The sequence below is a fragment of the Silene latifolia genome, chromosome 5 (genome assembly GCF_048544455.1).
Source record: "Silene latifolia isolate original U9 population chromosome 5, ASM4854445v1, whole genome shotgun sequence".
In the NCBI taxonomy this organism is placed as follows: domain Eukaryota; kingdom Viridiplantae; phylum Streptophyta; class Magnoliopsida; order Caryophyllales; family Caryophyllaceae; genus Silene; species Silene latifolia.
The window spans coordinates 55123298-55139131 of record NC_133530.1 but is presented as its reverse complement, the minus strand read 5'-3'; the positions used below and the strand labels follow the sequence as shown (position 1 = coordinate 55139131).

The following is a 15834-nucleotide window of genomic DNA, read 5'->3' as shown; positions in this document are numbered from 1 at the left end:
CCGGGCCGAAGTGACGGGGACACAACGACCGATACGCTAACATGTTCACAACGACCGTTGGGAAGCGCAAATCTGACGCCTCGGCTAAGACCGAGAGTGAAGGAGGAAGCGACCAACAGGCCAACATGTTTAAAGACGTTTAAGTACAATTGAGATGCGCATCCTAACTGCCTCGGCCAGGCCGAAGGTAAAAACGAAAAAGCACTCAATATGTTAAAAACGCAAGAAGACAACTCAGACAAAAATGAGAAAAAGACCTCGGCCAAGCCAGAGGCAAAATAAACAAACTCTTATTAAAAATGTTTACAGGTAATACAATAAAGAAGTCGACGGCCGTCCCCATAGGGATAGCCTAAACACTACCTACCAAAGTTTACAAAAACGAAGGAACAGCAAAAGGGTACAGACATAAGACATGAAGTGCCAAAAGATGGCGGGGAGGAAAGGCTTAATAATTGGCCCCGAACAATGAAGCTATCCGAGATGCTTGGTGAACCGGTGACGACCGCCCGTCTCCCTATGCTCGTTGCTTTGCTCGCCACCGGCGACATCAGATCATCTTTGGTGGGCGACCCGGAAGCCGACTTGGCGGCTTCGGCAGTGCCTTTGCCCTCTCGGCTTCCTCCCGGCCGCCTTCACCTTTTCGGATGGGCGCCTTCTCCGCACCTCCTCTTTCTCCTTCTTCACCTCTCGCCTCCTCCTCATGACCTTCGCCTCCGCAGCAGCCGCCTTAGCATCAAGCTTATCATCAAGCAGCTGGTCAAATTTTTGCCATGGGAAGGAGCCTTCAGGAAAGAGCTCTCCGATCACTTCTCTGGCGGCTTCTTCGGCCTGGTCCCGGTATTGGGCGCACATGTTAGGAATGACGACACTTGGGAGCGTCTCAATGTCCTCCTCCCTCTGGGCGAGGATAGCCCTCGTGTTCCGATGCGCCTTCGCCTGAGCCGTATACAAAGACTTCCATTCTTCCCTCTTAGCAACAGCAAAGTCAAAAGCGGGCTGAAGCTTATCCCGCTCCTCCCGCAGCTTAGCGGCGTCAGCCTCCGCAGCCTCAACCTTGGCCCTCTCGGCTAGGACCGCCTTCTCAGCATCCTCCCTGAGCTTTCGCTCAGCGAGGAAATCATTTTCGGCGGCCTGGAAGTCCTTCTTCGCCTTCTCGGCCTCTTGCTTAGAAGCATCAAGCTCAAGCCTAAGCCGTTCAAGCGCAGGAGCAGCTTCAGCCATGACCTTTTCTTGCTCCATAATGTGAGCACCGGCCACGTCAGCCCACTTCGCCAGCATCTTCCTAATCTGGGCGGGGGAAGGCTTCGGGGAGGAGGAGACGACGGCGGCATTCTTATCACCCGTCTGCACAGGCCGCTTCTCTAATCGCCATTCAGAGGGACCGGTAGACGGCGGCGATTGATCTACAAAAAATTCGGACAAAGCATCCATGTCAATATTCATTGACATGCCAGAGAGCCTGTCATCAGGAACGTCTAATGAACCAGCTAAATCTGAGCCACAGGTTAGATCTGTACTAGGCTTGGCCTTCTTGGTTGGAGGACCCATTTCTTTGCCGGCCTCGGTAGCATTAGCAGCGGCAGCAGCAGACGCTGTCTCTTTTCTCTTACGTAAAAGAGGAGATTCCTCTGCAACAGTGACCTCCTCCTCCTAAACATCGATGACCACCTGCCGCTTCTGGACCACAGGGATTAAAGGCTGAGCGGGAGTTGACGCCGTCGCCGCCGTAGACGTTATTTTTGGTTTGCGGCGCGGCACGTTACTGGCAACCTTCGCCTGAGCAGCCGTCACATTCAATGCCTTCAACTGCTGGTCCATGAGCTCGTTAGGGGCCGGTCTGCGATCACGTGCCTCAGCCTTAGGATGCAGCTCAACAATTTTTCCGTCCTTGCCGAGTCCCAACCTCTTGAGGATATCCTCAGACAGATCCGGGCCAAAACGGTCTGTAAAAAAAACAAAGCAAGAGTTAAACAAAAGAAGATAAACCAAGGCCAAGATACAGAAACATAAAAAGCAAAGATGGGCCTTACACCGACCCCACTCACCCTGCCTAAGGGCCGGTATGAGGCCGACGTGACATAGCAGCTCATCCTGAAGAATGATCTGCGTCGGGGGCAACCATCCCTTCGGCGTGCCATCCTTTTCAGCCTCAAACAGCTGCATTGCCCGCTTCTCATCCTCATTGAGATAGACCCTGCTGGCGTCCATCTTTAGCTTACTCCGGGAGACGTATTTGTCATGCTCCCCCTTACTCTCGCACCGCAAATTGACGCGGTGTTGCACTACAACAAATAAGGTCAAAGGCGACCATATAAGGCGACTGAGAGCAGTCGCCATTATCAATATAGCGACTAAGGTCCGTCGCCCGCACTTCGTAGCTAGGTTTAGTCGCTTTTGGCGACGGGACATCGTCGCCAAATTTGGCGACAGAATTTTTTAAAGCGGGCGACAGAAACCCGTCGCCAAATTTGGCGACTGTCTAGTCGCCAATTTGGCGACTGTCATTAGTCGCCATCTAGTCGCCATATAAGAGGCCACGTCACCTCCAAAACAGCACAATTGGCGACGGTTTTTTGTCGCCATATTAGCGACTGATATCAGTAGCCACATTGGCGACTGATATCAGTAGCCAATATCTGAATTTCAGTCGCCAGTTTTGGAATTAAAAAATAAAAAAAAAGTCACAGATCTGCAAAAGACAGACCTGCAAATAAAATAAAACCACTTTCTGCGCAAAAAATTTGATCCCAATCTAGTATGAATTGCAAATTTCTATAACATTTACATTACAATTAATTTTCATTTACACTTCAACAACCACTACATCAATTTACATTTACATACATAAAATTTACATTACAATCAATTTAGATATACAATAAAATACTTCAAAGCCATAAAATCGTTTCCGGCTGGCCTTAAAATCCGTTTTTCTATGCTTCTCCTCTCCTTTTTGGCTGAATCAACACCTATAATCCAATTACAACACAATAATAATTTAATTAGTTCGTCTTTTTAAGCTATTTTTTGAAGTAAAATCGTTTTCAAGTCAAGATCTAAATAGAAATTGACATGCACATATGTATCTATACCACAAAAATTAAAATACAATAATCTGAAAATTTGAATTTGAAAAGAAAAATAAGAATCAATACCTTCAATTAATCACACAAGCATATAAATATGATGAAATCCGAAAAATGAAGTAATAAAACTGGAAATTTGGGGAGATGTATGTTGGGATCTCCTTAAATTTTTGTGCTTTTACTATTAAAAATATGCGGAAGTTGAAGATATAGGGAATTAAGAGTTGGGTTGGAACAAAATGTAAAAGAAAGATGATGAATGTTTGTGGTTATTGGAAATAGAAGATGGAAGTTAAAAGGAAATAGAATAGTTGAATGATACGAAAAGAAGAAGAATTGAAGAGGTTGAATGTGTGTGTTTTTTTTTTTTTTTTATTATTTTTTTTGTAAATTAACAAGGTGGGAACTGGGGGAGGTAGGAACCAAACTATTCATTTGTGTCATAGAAGTTGGCGACTGAAATGAACCGGTCGCCAAAATTGGCGACTAAATACAGTCGTCTTACCTTACTTTCAGTCGCCAATATTATTTTGCCGTACAAATTTTTGTCGTCGCCAATTTGGCGACTGATAACAGTCGCCCGCATTTTATGTCAGTCGCCAATTTAGCGACTGGACATGGCAGTCGCTGTTTTTAGTCGCCCGAAAGCAAAATTCTTGTAGTGTTGGAAGGACCGGGGCAGCGGATAGTACTCCGGCACCTCGACGTACACCCACCGCCCCTTCCAGTCTTTACAAGATGTAATCTTGGACACGGTAACATAACCCGGCTCTGTCTGCACACTGTACCACCCCGTGCCACCGGGGGTTGACGGCCGAAGGTGATGAAGCTGGCGGAACAAGTTTACCGTTGGGGCCTCCTTCTTAAAGAGACAGAGCCACACGAAGCCAACTATAGTCCTAATGGCCAACGGATGCAGTTGAGCCACGGCGACATTCATGGCTTTAATGATGGCCATAACGTATTCATTCAGAGGAAACCGGAGCCCATACTCCAGGTGTCCGATGTACACGCCGACTGACCCTTGGGAGGGCAACGGACCGCCGACCCTCCTTAGGGATAACAATTTTATATCCCCTGCCGAAGTTGTAATGGTCCTCGAAAAGATCAGAACCAGAACAACTAGTGAATTTATTCGTCCAGGCACGATCAGGGTTGATCGAGCAGGCGTCGCCGTGATCCAAGAGATGCGGCCTCTCCTCATCGGAATGAGTCCTTTCCTCATCATCACCGTCATCATCAACATCATCATCATCCTCCTCGAAACTCTCCAAATACTGATCATCAATCTCAGGAGAGGGAGACTTAGGACCCCCAAACCTTAACGGGGTGACAACCAGTGCCTCCTCCTCACCAGGGCGCGACGGGGAACCCCCCGGCGCAGGATTACTAGGTCCGGCATCAGCAGAAGACATGACAACGAATATTTAACAGGAAAAAGATTGAAGAATTTGTTTGATTACCTTGGAAGGAAATGTTACACCAAGTAACGCTTCGAGAAATTAGAAAGAGAAAGGAACTCTGCGAAAGAAAAACTAAACGAGAGGAAATTTTTTGAGAAAATGAAATTTGGAAGGCCAAAATGAGGGGCTAATCGCCTATTTATAGAGCAAAGCCCACTCAATCCGACCAATCGAGCAAAGCCCAGGAAGCGTCAACCAATCAACGCCGAGCCACGTGTCAAGCATGCAACCATGGAATGTCAATCGACAAACAGTTACAAAACTTCTTCAACACGCTCCTTGACAGAATGCCAATCGACGTATCTTCTTCAACACGATTCTTGGTATCTACTTGCCAAACGGCCCGCTTGTTCAACCAAGCTTGGCAAAGACCGGGCTGGGGCAATCAAAAGCACACGGCACTCACAACCTCGGTCTCGGCCCGCGCCATTTTCTTTTCCACATTTGATGCCCTTTACACATCCATGTGGAGGGGGATACTGATACGACTGAGCGAGAAACCAAGCCGAGGAAGAAGAAGCACGGGAAGAAATTTCAACTTGCGCAGAATACGCTCAACACTCATCGAAGGTCCATACCACGACATAGACTACGCTGGGGCAAATTGATGGGCGATTCTGCACCCGACCGACCGAGTCAACACATTGAGCAAGGTCAAAGATATCCACAAAGAAGTCAACGTCTTGGGACACCCTAATCCGACGCACCGTCGGCTGTCACTGGGTCTCGGCTAGGCAACTAGCCAGCCGGGATACACATCCGCGTACTCACATCCAAGACCCCTCGGCATGGAGTCAACAGGGCCCGCTGGCCTGCCATGGGTCCTTCGGCCGAGGGTAGAACAGTCTTTCCACCTGCTCTGCCACTTGGCCACTACGTGACAAAAGGTGAAAGTCTATAAATACTCCTCAACCCTCATTGAGGAAAGGATCCGAAAATAATCAATTAAACACACTAATCTGGTATAAACTCCCTTATCTCTCTACAATATACTTTGTGCCAAGTAACACACAACTTAACCTCTTTAAGTTTACTGACTTGAGCGTCGGAGTGAGTTCGCTCGGTACCAAGCCGAGCCCTCAGTTTGTTCATTGTTTCAGGAGAGGCCGAAAGGAAGAGTCAAGCAAAGTCATCATTCTACAAGCTTACGTGGTAACAAATCTGCTCTGGAATTACACCCGGAACACGTACAAAATTAAAGTTACAATCATGGACTAAATTTCTTATAAGTCCACAATTTTGGTTGAGTCCCTAAGTCCTAATCTTAGCCACTCATTTTTTGAGTGTAACTTTACTCATTTATTAGTGTAACTTTAGTCCATGATTGTAACTTTAATTCTGTACGAGTGTAACTTTAATCATTTAAAGTTTTTTTTTAATATAAAAATTTGAATTTTATCATTTTAGGCCATTTTTTTATACAAAAATTTGAATTTATGTTATATAATATTATTTTAAATAAATAAATTTGAACTTATGTAATTTTAACGATTTATGTAACTTAAATACATTATGAGTGTAACTCTACTGTTTATCAAGTGTAATTTTAGTATTTTAAAGATGTAACTTTAATTTTTAAAATCATTTTTTATGTAAAAATTTTAATTTATGTAATTTTTAATTAATGTTGAATTTTTATAATTTTAAAACAAGTTTATGTAACTGTACTCATTTACGATTGTAACTATAGTTATAATAAGTGTAACTTCAGTCCGCAAGGAGTGTAACTTCAGTCCGCTATGAGTGTAACTTCAGTCCGATAAGAGTTTACAGTCCGATAAAAGTGTAACTTCAATTCGATAACAGTGTAACTTTAGTTCGATAAGAGTGTAACTTTAGTCATGACTTCGCCACCCTTCATTCTCACCGACCACGGCAACACGCGCCCCAAAACCTGACCACGCCACACGCGCCACCTTCTGACCACGAAGGTCAACCACCACCAGCCAACAAAAAAAAACCAAAAACTAAAAAAAAAAAGAAAAACGACGACAACACAACCCTCTCACCGTCATCACCAACCACCACCACCACAAAGAAAACGAGTTATGTGAGGAAAAAAAACGCCAACACAACAAAGAAAACGAGATCTGAGGAAAAAAAAAAAGAACGCCAACACACCCCACCGCCCATAGTCAACACCCATCACCGCCACCGAAAAAGAAAAAAAAAACACTTACCACCGTTAGCAACCACCACCACTACCAAAAATAAAACGAAAACTGAAAAAAAAATAAAAAAAAAGCAAAAAAACGAGATTTGTGAAGAAGGGAGGGGATGACCATGGTGGCGGCGTTGGTAGTAGGTCGAGACGGCGGCGAGGGTAGCATGGCGGCAGCGTGATGGCGGCGAGGGTAGCATGATGGCGACGTGGTGTGGTGTTGGCGGCGTGGTACCATCGGAGTTGGTGGATGAATATTGAAGGGGGAGAGAAGGTGAGAGGAAGAGAGAGAAGTAAGAGAGAGTTGTGGAGGCAGTGAAATGAAGTGGGAGTGATGTGAGAATTAGGGTTTGTTAGTTTTTATATCTCAGCCCATTATTTTGATTTAATCTCAACCATCCATTTATTAAATCTAAGGGTTAGGATGGGGACTCAAGGACTCACCCTAAAAGAGTGGACTTATAGGATCCTATTTCTATATATATGTATATATATATATATATATATATATATATATATATATATATATATATATATATATATATATATATATATATATATATATATATATATATAAGAGATCAACTAAGGCCATTAGATATATTAAGTCCATAAGTCCTAATGTGGGCGGTTGGATCAAGCAAATCAATGGCCAAGATTACGCAGTAAAACCCCACTCAACTAATATTTTTGATTTACCTCTCTCCTCTTAACCACTAACCCATGCATGATACACTGTTATGTCCATCAGTCCATCATCATTTCCCTCCTCATTTTCTAGACAATTCAAAACAACTTGCGGGTATTTTTCCCTCTATTTCCTGTCATTTCGTCTTCCCTTTTCTTTCTTCACATTGCTGATAACTCCATTTTCATCACTACCAATTAACTCCATCTCAACAGACGCCATTTTCATCACTACAAATTAATTCCAACTCGCCTGCAAACTCCATTCCTTATTTAGTGATTTGTAGTTTGTTTTTTGTTAATTATTGCCTTTGTTAAACTATCATAAAAAGAGTTCATTTGATTTTTCAATCTTCAATTATGGGTTTGCTGATGTTGATTTGTTCAATTGTTAATTATGGTTGTGCAGATCAAATTCGAGGTCATTTGATAATTAACAATGGTTTTTGCCAAGAAAAATGCAAAGAAATCTTCCAAGAAATCTGAATCAAAGAAAAAAAAATCTCGTCTTGTTGGTATAACTCTTATAGAATGATGTATAACTTCAATTAAATATCTGTATAACTCTAATCCCAATTGTTTGTCATCTACAGATGGATGTTGTAGAAAGTATTGGTACGGGACTTGATATCCAGGTTAAAAGTTTTGATTTTGATTTATACGTTACTAGATGTATAACTCTGGCTACTAGATGTATAACTTTAGTACTCAATATGTATAACTCTGGTTACTTAATGTAAAACTCTGGTTACTAGATGTATAACTTTAGTACGCAATATGTATAACTCTGGTTACTAGATGTATAACTCTGGGTACTAGATGTATAGCTCTTCTGATTCTGTGACCAACTCCTTTTTCATAATGTCAAACTCTAATTGTTATATGTATAACTATACTTCTAATTAGTTTCCATGCATAGAGTTATACAATATATGCCTACAGTTATACATTTTATACCTGGATTTATACAATATATAGCTAGAGTTATACAATTTATACTCTGGAGTTATACATTAGATGCTTGGAGTTATACCTGGAGTTATTCCTGGAGTTATACATTATACTGTATATGCCTACAGTTATACATTTTATGGCTAGAGTTATACATTCTATGGCTAGAGTTATACATTATTTGGCCAGAGTTATACTTTCTATTGCTAGAGTTATACATTATATGACTTTAGTATTCAGAATGTCTAACTTTTGTTATTATATGTATAACTGTATTGTTATTCTGTATAGCTAACTTTCCTGATTATCTCTTCTTTTGAATGGTTAAAAGTACCAAGTACTGACAAGGGTGCTTATTCCAAGGTTAAAAGTTTGACTTTTGTTATAATCTAGTCATTTATTGTATAACTACGATTACATGTTGAATAACTTCATTTGTCATAATGTATAACTGGAGTTATACAATATTTGCCTAGAGTTGTACATTTTATTCCTGGAGTTATACAATATATGCCTAGAGTTATACAATATATGCCTAGAGTTATACAAAAGATATACTTGAAGTTATACATTTTAATAATAGAGTTATACATTCATGGCTCGAGTTACACATTATATAACTTTAGTTTCGATTGTCTCACTTTTGTTATTATATGTATAACCGTCTTTGTTATTCCGTATAACTCTCCCGATTATCTCTTCTTTTGTTTGTCGACTACTGATTATATGTATATGTATAACTGTCATGTTAATCGAATCCCTATTTGTTTGTCGACTACTGAGATGGGTGATGCACCAAGTCTTGAGAAGGAGCGATTCCCGGTTCAAAGTTTGACCTTTTTATAATCATTGTCATTTGTTGTATAACTCGATTACATTTTGAATAACTTTTCTTTGTCAGAATGTATAACTCTTGATATTTTCTGATTAACTCTATTATCGAATGTATAAATTTACTTATATTTTGTATAACTCGACTATCTATTGTATAACTTTAATTCACAAGATGTCTATTCTTTGTTCCAAATATCTCTAATTGCAACTACAAAGATGTCTAATTTTGTGTGTTGTCCTTGCTTTTCCCAGGATGGTCGAGGCCAAGCCAAGGGTAAAGAGGGTGCATGAAATCTCGGTTTCGTGTCGACCTCAAAGACTTGTCTCTCTCATTGAAAAGCTTAATGAGGATCAGGTGTCCGCTGTTAAGAAAATTGGGTTTGGTGGCATTTTGGAGCTTAAGATTAACAACTTCCCACTTGCACACGTTCGCCTGTTCTTGGAGTCCTTCTCTGATGGGTCATATGTGTTCAGGGCTTCTTGGAAGAAGGAGTTTATGATCGATAAGCATGACGTGCATGATTGTTTCTTGATACCTCTTGGACCCAACCGTCTCCGTTGGTACCTACTTTGGTTCGCGAAGGGGTCCAACGATCCCGAAAATAAGGAGCTGAAGGACAAATGGCGGCAAGCTTACGGGGTGGGCAAAGCAAATAGTTCAATAAGTTTAGGGAAAGTTCACAAGCAACTTATGGAGTACGAGGAGGCGGACGATCATTTCTGCCGGCTATTTGTTTTGTTCTCTATGTCTTTATTCCTCGCACCCACCCCAAACAACGGGATAGATTTGAAGCTGTTAAGGGCTGTAGAAGATCCTAAAGCCATTCCGCATTTTGACTGGTGCTCTTATATTTTGGAAATGATGGTGAAAGCGGGGACAGACTGTAAAAAGGGGGTAACGATGTTGGGTGGATGTATCCCCTTCCTCATGATAAGCTACTTTCAGCGATATGATTACAAGGGTAAGCCTTGCCTCCACGATCTACCTTTGATTAAGCATTGGGATGAAGCCTCGCTTGTAGATAGGGTAAAATTTGAGGTGGCTCAAGGGGGATTGGGTACTTTAACTTTGTCTAAGACCAGGTATCCGAGGTGCCTTCAAGATCCCTCTTATATTAAGAGTTTGGACAGTATCAGCCTCAGCGACCCTCGTGAACCCAAACTACTGTTGCTATCAGCCCCCCCCCCTCTCTCCTGCTCAACTTCTGAGAAGAAGTTCATTCAGATTGAACTACCAGCAGGTGTCGAGGATGACCAGGAATTGAAAGCTAGGGTTGTCGATGTAAGTTCAAACTATTATATATTTTGCAGATTGATTCTGTTTCAGCTGAACGTACCCATCTATTATAATATAACTAACTTACTGTACTTCTTCAATGCAGCGTACTCACGAGCTTTATCTACAGATGCAAAGGAACGCTATTGTGTTCTATTCATGGTACGCAGATGCAACCAAAGCTGTAACTAGTGATCCGACGGGCCTAAATCCTAGTGAGGCCTCTCAAGAATTCTTTGAGGGTGAAAAGATTCAAAAGTACGTCGGCGAAGCGAAGCAGTTGCGAGAAAGGGTCAAAGGTTTCTGTTGGTAACGCTCCTGCATTTGGAGAGGTAGTTAGTGAGCCCCCCAAAAAATATGACGGAATCGATGCATCTACGCGGCAAATAAGTGAAGTTCTGTCTAGTCTCGCCAATGATGGGGGTGGCAGGGGTGGTAACCCTCGTGTTGAGCCGCGTCGAGAGTCGGTCAAAGCCGACACGCCAACGAAATCAGTTGCAGTTTCATGGTCAAAGATTATGGAGGAAGTGAGAGGTGATACAGTAGTTTCTAATCCGTTGTCAGATGCTAGCCCAGGGTTAGAGGATCAAGTTGTGTGCACCCCCGTCCAAACTGTCAGAGAACTGTTGTTGGAGGCGAATTACACCGAGGATGAAATTGACCAAGCTTACGGACGGTCGAGGACGCCGAGATTCGGCCCGGGCGGTGATGAGGTGCATGAGCACGTTCATGGGAAGGGATTGAAAGAAAATGTTGAAAATGTTGAAAGATTGTCGGACATTGACAATGAAAGATTATCGACATTGTAGACCAAGGCGACGGACGGTCGAGAGGATCTTTGAAACTCGGCCCGTGGTAGGTGATGAGGTGCATGAGCAAGTTCATGGGGAGGGATTGAATGAAAATGTTGAAAGATTGTCAGACAATCAACCGTCAGATAAGGAGATGGAAAAATCTACGGTCCCAGAATTGCCAATAGAGACACAAGAATTGATGGAGTGTATGTTTTCTACTGCTGAAATCAAGGAAGCTTTATGTGGACTTCCAGCGTACGGGAGTGGTCCTGATGGCGAGGTAAGTTTGTTAATTTTCGCTAAATACTTTTTATACATTCGTTGTTTTTTTTTTTAAATTGGTCGTGTATAACTCTAAGTTGATAAAGTATAACTTTGTTGGAACTTATGATGAGGCCTTGTAACTGTAGTGCCACTGCAACGGCCGTTTGGTACAACTCTTAACCAGTATATGACTACAGTTATACAGTATATGACTAGAGTTATACAATATATGCTTTGGAGTTATACATTAGATGGCTGGAGTTATACCTAGAGTTATACCTAGAGTTATTCCTAGAGTTATACATTATAGTGTATATGCTTACAGTTATACATTTTATTGCCAGAGTTATACATTCTATGCTTACAGTTACACATTTTATGGCCAGAGTTATACGTTTGGTACAACTCTTTACCATATGTGTATAACTCTTACCCAAATATGTATAACTCTGATAGCATATTTTTAACACTTCACACGTGTATAACTCTTGCCCTTCTATGTATAACTGTAATTCATTGGGTCTGTAACTCTGTGACCCAATTGTCTCACTTTTAGAGTTATACCTGTAATTTTTTTGATACAAAAACATGGTGTTTAATTTTATTATTTTTCATTCAGGCCATTGTTCAAAAGGATGTAATTGAGAATGTTGAACAACATTCTAACAATGGGGGTGTAAACGTAGATGTTGTCGAGGGTGCGGAGATCACCCCGGGGAATCCTTCAACGGAATGGAGTGGAAATCAAATCCTCGACTTTCATGAGCACGGCAGATGTGAATGAGGCATTTGCCGGGGTTGAGGAGCGAACGATTGGTGCTGCCAAAGAAGGTTTGGTAGTTGAAATCGCTGGTTCTAGGGTTGAGCCGGTTGCACCACTACCACCCCCTATTTATGTGCCGCGATGTGACATGATCTACCATCCCTTCTTACTGCATTCAACTGCCCCCCTTCCGTGTATGGACATTGTACCTGAGAACCTAGGTTGTTCTCGGGATTGCGGGGCACCCGAACCTCGACCAAAGACGTATGCTCACAGTTGTTGCGATTTAACAAGGAACGTTTCAGGACGGTGTTCAGGGTGAGGAAGGATGTAATGGATTATGTCTTTGATCAATTCCACGTCCATAATAAAGGGTAAGTAAAAGATAAGTTTTACCTATATTTCAATACGACAGTCAAACAGGCCATGAATCTTTTCCATTGCTGCGTGTCTCATTTTTGCTAATCCTTTGTAGGGAACAATTGGTCACATATCCCTGTCCAAACCGCATAACGCGTATTGATCTCCGGCGTTGATGCCCGGGGCTCGATTGTGGCCAATGTCATCGATCACTGGTCAGTACTACTCAATCGCTTACGCACGCGAACACCGCAGTTGTTTCAAGTTCGCGCTGTTTCTTTGGCCTAGGTCACGCTGTAAGTGTGCTCGAACTCCGTAAGTTATTTTGTGACAAACTGTACGTAACTTGTGATACAAGCTGCCAACCCCCGTCTATCATTTTTATAGGACCTAGCAATTGCAATTTGGCAAGGCAGGAAGAAAAACTTGGTTGTTGATAATTTTGAAGGCTTTTGTGCCTCGTGGGACATGTGGCAAGAGTCGTGTTCTAGTCCATTCCAACTGGACTCCGATATGGTGAGCTCAGATATCAATATAGAGACATTTGCATACTGGAATTATACATTATTTGCCTAGAGTTTAACAGTATATGCTTAAAGTTGTACAATATATGCTTTGGAGTTATACATTAGAGGCCTGGAGTTATAACTAGAGTAATACCTGGAGTTATACACTACACTGTATATGCTTATAGTTATAGATTTTATGGCTAGAGTTATACATTCTATGGCAAGAGTTATACATTATATAACTTTAGCTTTCAGAATGACTAGAGTTATACGTTCTAGGGCTGAAGTTATACATTATTTGTCTAGAGTTATACAGTATATGCTTAGAGTTTTGATGAGTGGCTAACTTCACTCCATAACTCTAGGCATATAATGTATAACTTTAACCATAGAATGTATAACTCATTGCACATAAAGTACAACTGTAAGCATATACAGTATAATGTATAACTCCAGGCATCTGCTTACTGCACATAATGTACAACTGCAAGAATATACTGTATAACTCTAGAAATTGAATGTACAACTCTAGACATATAATGTTTAACTCTAACCATAGAATGTATAATTCCAACTGCGCACAATATGTATGCCTCTAATCTACAAATTATGTTTTATAACTCTTAGATTTTTGGTGCATGTTTGTAGGTTTTCATCCCGGTAAGCACTGGCGATGAAGATCATTACTCTTGCATTTGCATAAATTTCCTCTCTGAGCAGATCGAGTACCTTGATAATCGTTCTTACGAGGACGATCTTCTGAAATTACCATACGGAGGGATTGCGCGTATTACTGTAAGTCTTATAAAACTGGTGACTAGATTAATTATCAGCTCCATTTGTTTTGTTAGTTGGTCTTCCCCTTTTAAACGCCTTGCCTAACTTCCGCCAGGCTGATGCAATGGGAAAGTATATGGCCTACAAAGGGCTCGACAAAGGCAAGAAAGTTGAAGGGTTTCCTTTTGTTAACATTAAATTCAACTGGCAGGGATCAGGACATACTGTCAATGACTGTGGTCTTTACGTCATGGTTCATATGTTGCTGTACCGTGGAGAGCCATTCGACTGTACCATAGGGACAAAGGAAAGCAATGACCTCATGCGAGCGGAAATTGCTGCAACCCTTGTCCTCAGTGACATTAACTTGGACAGGGAAGCTATGTTATCCAGGGTAACAGCTTTTAAGGAGCTTAAAGACCGTGAAATGGAGGAGGTGCGTGATAAACAGAGGTTAGCCGGCAACACAAGTGGAAGGAAGAGAGGTGTTGGAATCGCCGGAGAGAACAGTTCTGCTAAACGACCTTGCTCTAAAGTCAGTTCAACCTATCAGACTCCACCTTCCAAAGTAGCCCTGGGCCGGACGCCGTCTAGTCGGGTCCTCTCAGCTGTTAATAGCCGCTCCCGGGGTAAGGGCGATGGCCTTTGGTTGCACCACATATTGCGGGGAACCAGACGCCGACCTTACAGTGGTCGCCAAGATGCTGAAGTTGAACAAGGCATTAATTAGGGATATCCCGGTGTATCGCAAACAAGTGGTTGATTACGTTTTCCTTGATGACTACAAATTTCCAAATGAGTAAAATTTGTCTAAAATCCTAATGTTTTATCATATTAAGTTTTATCAATATAGAGACATTTCCATACTGGAATTCTACATTATTTTGCGTAGAGTTTTACAGTATATGCTCAGAGTTGTACAATATATACTTTGGAGTTATACATTAGAGGCCTGGAGTTATACCTAGAGTAATACATGGAGTTATATCTTTCATCACTGAAGTTATATATATCGTTAATGGAGTTACACATTCCTAAACTGATTATACGTTTCATCGGTGAAGTTATGCAATCATTTTAATAGCGTTACCTTCCCATTTAGTATACGTTATAGCTCGATTAACACTGCTCGTTGAACTACAGTGAACCACTTGTGAGTTATGGCCGGCACGGAACAATTAATAGGTTGCAAATGTTGTCTATGCTCCCTGAGACACCAATGGATGAAAAAGTGATTGAGTGTTGGTCCTTGTTGCTTAATCGAATGGAGGCAGAGGATTGCGCGATTTTTCGTTCGTCTTTCTTCGGTATCCGTCATATGGTATGGTCCTAATCAATCCTTTAATATGCTATAAGAGTTTCACATACCCTCTTTAAAACTTTCACAGTGGAAAATAAGTCTAAAGTTATACATACCCTCCATGGAGTTAAACATTTTGTTTTGAGAAGTTATTAACAACCAGTATGAACTTAGGCATTCTTCATTATGCTATAAGAGTTACTGTGCAAGTCCAATGCACAACCCCTATAACTCCTCTGGTATCCTCACACATATACTGCTACTTGAACAGGAAACAATCTTGAGCCTTGTACGAAACCCTGTCCAACAAACACCGGACACCGAAAGGTTGTACAATATGTGGGACGTCTTCCGAATCGACTGTGGCAAAGATTTCAGCTTGAAGGCTGATTTAATCTTCGTACCCATTAAGATTGAAGCCCATTATGCATGTGTGTGTATCAACTTTAATTCTAGGATGATTGATCTTCTGGACAATAAGTACTATTCAAGTCCGGGCCAATCGGAGATATGCAAAGCGTGTCACGTTATTGTAAGTGGAATTAAATTGTAATTATGTTCAACTAAAAAGTGTTGTCACCGCTTTTACAATTTCACTTTTTGAAA

General features: G+C 41.7%; 1 long non-coding RNA gene across 1 annotated transcript; it reads right to left on the bottom strand.

Moving 5' to 3' along the window:
• Nucleotides 1-2763: 2763 nt before the first annotated feature.
• Nucleotides 2764-3529, bottom strand: LOC141656120 (uncharacterized). Its single transcript, XR_012548356.1, has 2 exons — nt 3159-3529; nt 2764-2972 (listed from the first exon to the last, which is right to left on the bottom strand). It is a non-coding gene; the product is annotated as an uncharacterized LOC141656120 (long non-coding RNA).
• Nucleotides 3530-15834: the final 12305 nt, after the last annotated feature.